Raw genomic sequence first — 7,270 nt, forward strand, 5'->3', positions numbered from 1 at the left:
CTAAGAATCCTAAAACCTAGAGAGAGGAGAGAACCTCTCTCTAGAAAACTACATCTAAAACCTCAAATTATGTGAATGAAATTTATGTGAATGATAACGTTTGTGTTTCCCCTATTCTACAGCTTCTATTATGTGTTTTTCGGGCTTGGAACTGGGCCAAAAGGAGCCCAGAAATCGCCCCTAGCGCTTTCTGCAACTTTCTGCACGTGGCGCACGTCACGCGTACGCGTAGGTCACGTGTGCGCATCATTTGGAAAAATTCCTTGTCACGCATACGCGTCAGCCACCCATACGCGTCTCTCGTCTTCTGCGCTAGGCACGCGTACGCGTCGCCCATGCGTGCGCGTCACTGCCAACTTCTCAAATCTTTATTTTCTCGCGTTCCTTCCACTTTTGCATGTTTTCTTTCCATCCTCTAAGCCATTCCTGCCCTATAAAGCCTGAAAACACTTAACACACAGATCACGACATCGAATGGTAATAAAGAGTAATTAAAATTGACAGTTTAAGGGCCTAGGAAACATGTTTTCAACTATATCACAAAATTAGGAAGGAATTGTAAAACCATGCAAATTATATGAATAACTGAGCAAAAAATTGATAAAAACCACTCAAATTAGCACAAGATAAACCATAAAATAGTGGTTTATCAATCTTCCCACACTTAAACATTAGCATGTCCTCATGCTAAACTCAAGAGAAACTATAAAAGAGTAAAGGCAGAATGGTGGAACTTATGCNACACACACAGATATATATATATATATAACGGTCAAATTGAGTCAAATGTTCAAGAAATCATATACGCACAATTAAGGGCTAAATCAATCATATCAAAACACATTCACAATTGAGTTGAGTCAATCAGAAGAGTTCACAAACTTGCAAGACAAGCAATGATCAAATATGAACATATTAAAATTGAGCAATTGAACCCTCACTGGATCTATATATGCTCTCTAATCACTCGAGTGTTTGGGGTTAAACAACTCTACTCTTCTCTAGTCATGCTTTCTAAAACTTTGTTCTTCATCTAACCAATCAATAAATATTAAGTGCACAAATGCAAATATCATGAGGTCTTTTCAAGGTTGTAATAGGGCTAAGGTGAAGGTGAGGATATATGTATGGCTAAGTGAGCTGTAAATTGAATCTTTGACGAGCCTAAGTCCTCATCTAACATATGCACATACTCTATAAATTTTTTTAAAATTAAGCTTAGCTACCCAAAATTTCCACTTTTGTATATTTTACATACTCATATACCATATATTTCTTAATTTTACCACATATGCACTGATCTAGTATTAAACTTAGCAATTGGGGTAATGTTTGTCCCCTTATTTATTTATTTATTTATATTGTAATAAAATATTTTTTTGAACATAAAAATAAACATAACATATCAATGCACATGGTCTTTCTGGTCTCCCATGAGTATGCACCCAAATTTCCAATATCTTGTCAATAAAATTCAACACCCAAATTCCATATCACAACTAATAAGCTAAAGGTGAAATTCAAGCTAAATATCTAAGATATATATAGCCCAAAGTGCAAAATGTAACAAGGTAAAAATGAACAAAAGTACAGTAAAATAAAAATGTGCAAGTATTCAAAGGAAAATAAAATAAGATAAAGCAAAATACAAAATAAAGCAAAATAGGATAAAAAGTCTGAAATAGTTCACCAAAATAAAATCTGCCGGAGATGGTGACCTCCCCACACTTATATCACAGCATTGTCCTCGATGCTCTAGTCAAGCCGGGTGTGAAGGGTCATCGCCTACTGAAGGGTCTGCTGCTGGCTCTGTGGGCTCTGGCTGTGTAGGTGCCTGAGGCTCTGCAGGCTGCTCAAGCTGTGGCTCCTCATACTGTGCCTGCTGCTGGTCCTCCTCTTGTGCATCCTCCTCATGCTCATCCTCCTCCTCCTCAGAGGGCTCTGATGGTATGTCAGGCTCGGAGGGGATGTCAATATGCCCCCGACCTGATCATCAGCTTTAGATGCTCATAGCGTCACTTATTGCGATGCTCAGACTACTCATAATGCTGCGGGTTACAGCGCTCCATCTGATCCAGGTGCTCAAAGAGGCAGTGCACCAGAAGGTAGACTGGCTGGGAAGTGGAGGATGGTGTTGTGGATGCGGGTGGTACTGCAGGCGCAGAAGGTGTTGCGGAGGATGTGGCCGCGTCGGTAGAGGCAGTAAGAGAAGGTGGTCTATGGCCTAGAGGGCCGAATCGCTTGCCGTGTGGGGTAATCTTCTTGCAGTCGGCAACCGGTGGCTTCTCATCCTCTAGCTCCCAAGGCACCTCAGCTCGGCGTGCCATCTGGGTAATCAAGTATGAAAATGGCAGGGTGCCTCTGACATGAACCCGAGACATGTACTTCCTGATGAACGGTGGAAGGTATAGGTCCTTTCCTTCCATAACGCACCAGATGAGAATGATCATAGCAGCTGGCACCTCAGACTCATGAGTGCTAGGCATAACATAGTTACTCAGTATTTGTTGCCATAGCCTAGCCTCATCATTAAGAGAGATAATCTTGATGCCCTTTGGAGTTACCTTCGACTTACCCATAGCCCAGGGAATAGCAGGATCAATGGCTATGGTGCGCCTCACAGCATCCCAATCAAATCTCATAAACCTAATGGACTCCTCAGCCTTCTGATAACCATCTGCTTCGTCTGATTTTGGCTGGAAGTGCAGGATATCCTCTATGGCCTCTTCTGTGACCAAAATCTGTGTCCCTCTAAGCTGCACAACATCAAGGGTCGTCCTGTAATAGTTGCAGTAGAATTCACGGACCCAAGATGCATTAACCTCTGTTAGATTCCTCTCTAAAAATACGCAACCTCTCTGTTTAATCTGTTCCGTAGTGTATTTCTGTAACACGGTTGGTATTTTGAGGGTCCGTTCTAGGTAGAGGTGCCTCTTTTCCACAAAGACCGAAAATTTTAGTTCACAGCAAAGGTTTGCAAATTTAACTAGGTCAGAAGCAGGCACTAGTTGATCTTCTTTTTCCTGTGGAGTGAAGTTTTTCTCATGCCAGGATTCATCCCCTAGAATATCTGACAGAGCGACAGATGACTGTCCTTTTTTCCTCTTACCAGTGCTGGCCTTAGCCTTGCCCTTTTCTTTTGGATCAGACATCCTGAAAAATAGAAATTCTAGGATACAATTTATCAACTAAAGCAGAGAAAAGAAAAACAGGTAAGAAGCAAGCAGACAGGAAGCCAGAAACAAAAGGAGATGGAGACACAGTCATGAGTTGACTTAAAGAAACGAATTCTTGGAATGTAAGAAAACAGAATGCAAACAACAATAAAAAATAAAACCAAGAATTCCTGCAATAATAGTGAGAAGCTTGTTTGTGAAGTAACAACAGTTATCATGCCTTAAAAAGTGGTTAAAAGAGTTAGTTTAAACTTAAAAGAAAATTCAGAAGGTTAATTAAGTTAAGAGTTAGAAAAGTGTGAAGAAGTTAGTGGCATGGAAATGTTGTTCTTAATCAAAAGAAATTCAAAAGGTTTTAGAACAAGCAAGCTCACAGTCAAGCATACAATGCAAGTTATAGATGATAAATCATGTAAATGACAGAAGCATGAAAAGAGTTAAGATCATCAATAATGCATTGTAAATAGAAAAGGAACCAAAAAGGAATGGGAATGCTAACCCATCATCTCATGAATTGGCTTTGGATTAAACCAAATAAATCACAATGCAAAAGTACCAAAGTCAATTCATGAATGGAAGTTAAGTAAAACAGTTTTCAGGAAAATCGGACAGCATTCCGGCAGTAAAAGGAACGTTCCCGGGAAAACAAACAGCAGAATCAACAATGCAAGTAGTAGCAATGTCAAGCAGAATCAGCAGCCTATACGAATCTCAGCACAAGTTGTGCAAAACCAGCAAGTAATCATAAAGTAAAACAAAATAGCCGGCTATTTCCCAAAGTCAAGCAATCAGTTTGGTTTTCCTATGAATTCAGTAATGAGTAAAAGCACCAAAACCATATGTAAATGCATAAGAATTAAGCATAGGATCCAACAACAATAAGCTTGTATTCCATAATCAATCAAGCATAAGTTATCATTAATGGCAATGTCAAAGACCCTCATCAGAAAGAAACAAGATTAGGCCGATTAGAAAATTTATGAAACACCTCAATGGTCAAGGAAAAGTTAGAATTGAGATAGGACCATGAAGAGGGAAAATTTGTAACCTAACTTGAACAATTAAACATAGAAGAGGTTCCGAATTCCTTGGTCAACATGATTATGTCTTTGATTTTGGCAATGACAAATGCACATGGGAGGGAACCAAAATAAAGATGGAGATGCTTACCGAATGAATTATGGATTGAACTCAGCTAAAAGAAAGTTTACTGGTACGCCGGAATCGTGATTGTTCATTCCCTGACTATAGTGCCAAAAACTCGGTGTGGGAGAATGTGATCTCAAGACTTCTTAACAATTCTGTGTAACTGACCAGCAAGTGCACTGGGTCATCCAAGTAATAAAGCTTACCTGAGTAAGGGTCGATCCCACGGAGATTGTCAGCTTGAAGCAAGCTATGGTCATCCTTGCAAATCTCAGTCAGGCTGATTCAAATGGTTGAGTTTTGGTAATTAAAATATAAATAAAACAGAAAATAAGATAGAGATACTTATGTAATTCATTGGTGGGAATTTCAGATAAGCGTCTGGAGATGCTTTGTTGCTTTTGAACTTCTGCTTTCCTACTGCCTTCTTCCAACCATCCGTTACCTCCTTCCATGGCAACTTGTATGATCCTCTCGGATGAAAACAAATCCATATGTGCTGTCACTGCACGGCTAATCATCTATCAGTTCCCGCTAGCGTCGGAATAGGACCATTGTCCTTTTGCACACTGTCACTGCGCCCAACATTCGCAAGTTTGAAGCTCGTCACAGTCATCCCTTCCCAGATCCTACTCGGAATACCTCAGACAAGGTTTAGACTTTCTGGATCTCAGGAATGCTGCCAATGATTCTAGCCTATACCACGAAGACTCTAATCTCACGGAATGGAATGCTCTGTTGTCAGGAGAGGCAATCATGCATCATGAACCAGGAGGCCAAGAGATACACACTCAAGCTATTGCAGATAGAACGGAAGTGGTTGTCAGGCACGCGTTCATAAGTGAGAATGATGATGAGTGTCACAGGTCATCACATTCATCAGGTTGAAGTGCGAGTGAATATCTTAGAATAAGAATAAGCTTCAAATGAATAGAAGAACAATAGTACTTTGCATTAATTCATGAGGAACAGCAGAGCTCCACACCTTAATCTATGAGGTGTAGAAACTCCACCGTTGAAAATACATAAGTGATGAAGGTCTAGGCATGGCCGTGAGGCCAGCCTCCAAACATGTACAATAGCATAAGATTAACAAAAAAGGACCTAAAATAAATCTCTAAAAGTAGTTTTTATACTAAACTAGTAATCTAGGATTATAGAAAATGAGTAACTAAGTGCAGATAGTGCAGAAATCCACTTCAGGGGCCCACTTGGTGTGTGCTTGAGCTGAGCATTGAAGCCTTCACGTGCATTCGCTGTTTCTGGAGTTAAACGCCAGCTTTGTACCAGTTTTGGGCGTTTAACTCCAATTCTGGTGCCAGTTTGGGCATTTTACGCCAAGATGTTGTAGGCTGACTTTAAACGCCAGTTTGGGCCATCAAATCTCGGGAAAATATGGACTATTATATATTTCTGGAAAGTCCAGGATGTCTACTTTCCAAAGCAATTGATAGCGCCACAATTAGGCTTCTGTAGCTCCAGAAAATCCACTTCGATTGTAGGGAGGTCAGAATCCAACAGCATCTGCAGTCCTTTTTCAGCCTCTGAATCAGATTTTTGCTCAGGTCCCTCAATTTCAGCCAGAAAATACCTGAAATTATAGAAAAACACACTACAAATGTCTCTAAGGACTTGGTCCAACTTTTGATCAAAGTTGACCCTTCTAGTGAAAGGGAGAGGATCTCCTTGCATCATTGGCAAGTTGAATGCTAGCCTCACATTTTCCGGACTAAAATCCAAGTATTTCCCCCGAACCATTGTGAGCCAATTCTTTGGGTTCGGGTTCATACTTTGGTTATGGTTCTTAGTGATCCATGCATTGGCATAGAACTTTTGAACCATTAAGATTCCGACTTGTTGAATGGGGTTGGTGAGGATTTCCCAACCTCTTCTTCGAACTTCATGTCGGATCTCCGGATATTCACTCTTTTTGAGCTTAAAGGAGACCTTGGGGATCACCTTTTTCTTGGCCACAACTTCATAGAAGTGGTCTTGAAGGACCTTTGAGATGAATCTCTCCATCTTCCATGACTCGGAGGTGGAAGAAATTGTCTTTCCTTTCCTCTTTCTAGAGGTTTTCCCGGCCTTAGGTGCCATTAGTGGTTATGGAAAACAAAAAACTTTAGCTTTTGTCACACTAAACTTAGAATGGTTGCTCGTCCTCGAGCAAAAGAAGAAAGAAAGGAGTAGAAGAAGGAGAAATGAAGGAGATGGAGGTGAGGAGAGGGTTCGACCAAGGGGGTGTATTGCGTATGATGTGTTAAATTGAAGGTGGTAAGGAGGGGGTATTTATAGGGTAAAGGAGAGAGGGAATTCGGCCATGTGTGGGTGGGTTTGGAGGGAAATGGTGTGAATTTTGAATGGTGAGGTAGGTGGGGTTTAATGATGGATGGATGTGAGTGGTGAAGAGGTTGTGGGGAAGAGGGTAGGATTTGATTGGTGAGGGGTTGTTCATATCCTGGGTCAAGCTGTCCGACCCGGGATGTTTAGCGACATGGCGACTGACCTCTTCAGGTCCGACTAGCCGACCTCTTCTCAAAGAGATCGGCCAAACCGACAGGAGAGCCCAATAGAGGGCCCAAATAGAGGAACACGACCCAAATCCAAAGACAATCTAAGCCTATAGAGATAAAGGCGGTTCCTTGAAGATAAGCTAATGATGGGAAGCAGAAGCTAGTGAATTAAAAATTTATTAAAATGGTTACATTGCAAGTATAGTTCTTAACTCACCGAAAATCTGCCTATCAATTTAGAAATATGTCACAGAGAGTTTAAATTAAAATTACTGGGAGTTTTAAGTCCCAGGTCGTATCCCAACGAGTTGCAGAAAGGTGTGCTATTTTATTAATCAGATATTTTCTAAAATGGTTTGAATTGATAAACAGGAAATTAAATCAGAGAATTTATGTAATTTAAATAAAAACCTTGACCGGGAGTAGATTAGTTGG

The 7,270-nt window shown here is 40.6% G+C and overlaps 1 pseudogene; it reads right to left on the reverse strand.

Moving 5' to 3' along the window:
• Positions 1,760–7,270, reverse strand: part of LOC107607436 — a 13,826-nt pseudogene continuing 8,315 nt past the window's right edge.

The sequence above is a fragment of the Arachis ipaensis genome, chromosome B07 (genome assembly GCF_000816755.2).
Source record: "Arachis ipaensis cultivar K30076 chromosome B07, Araip1.1, whole genome shotgun sequence".
Lineage (NCBI taxonomy): Eukaryota > Viridiplantae > Streptophyta > Magnoliopsida > Fabales > Fabaceae > Arachis > Arachis ipaensis.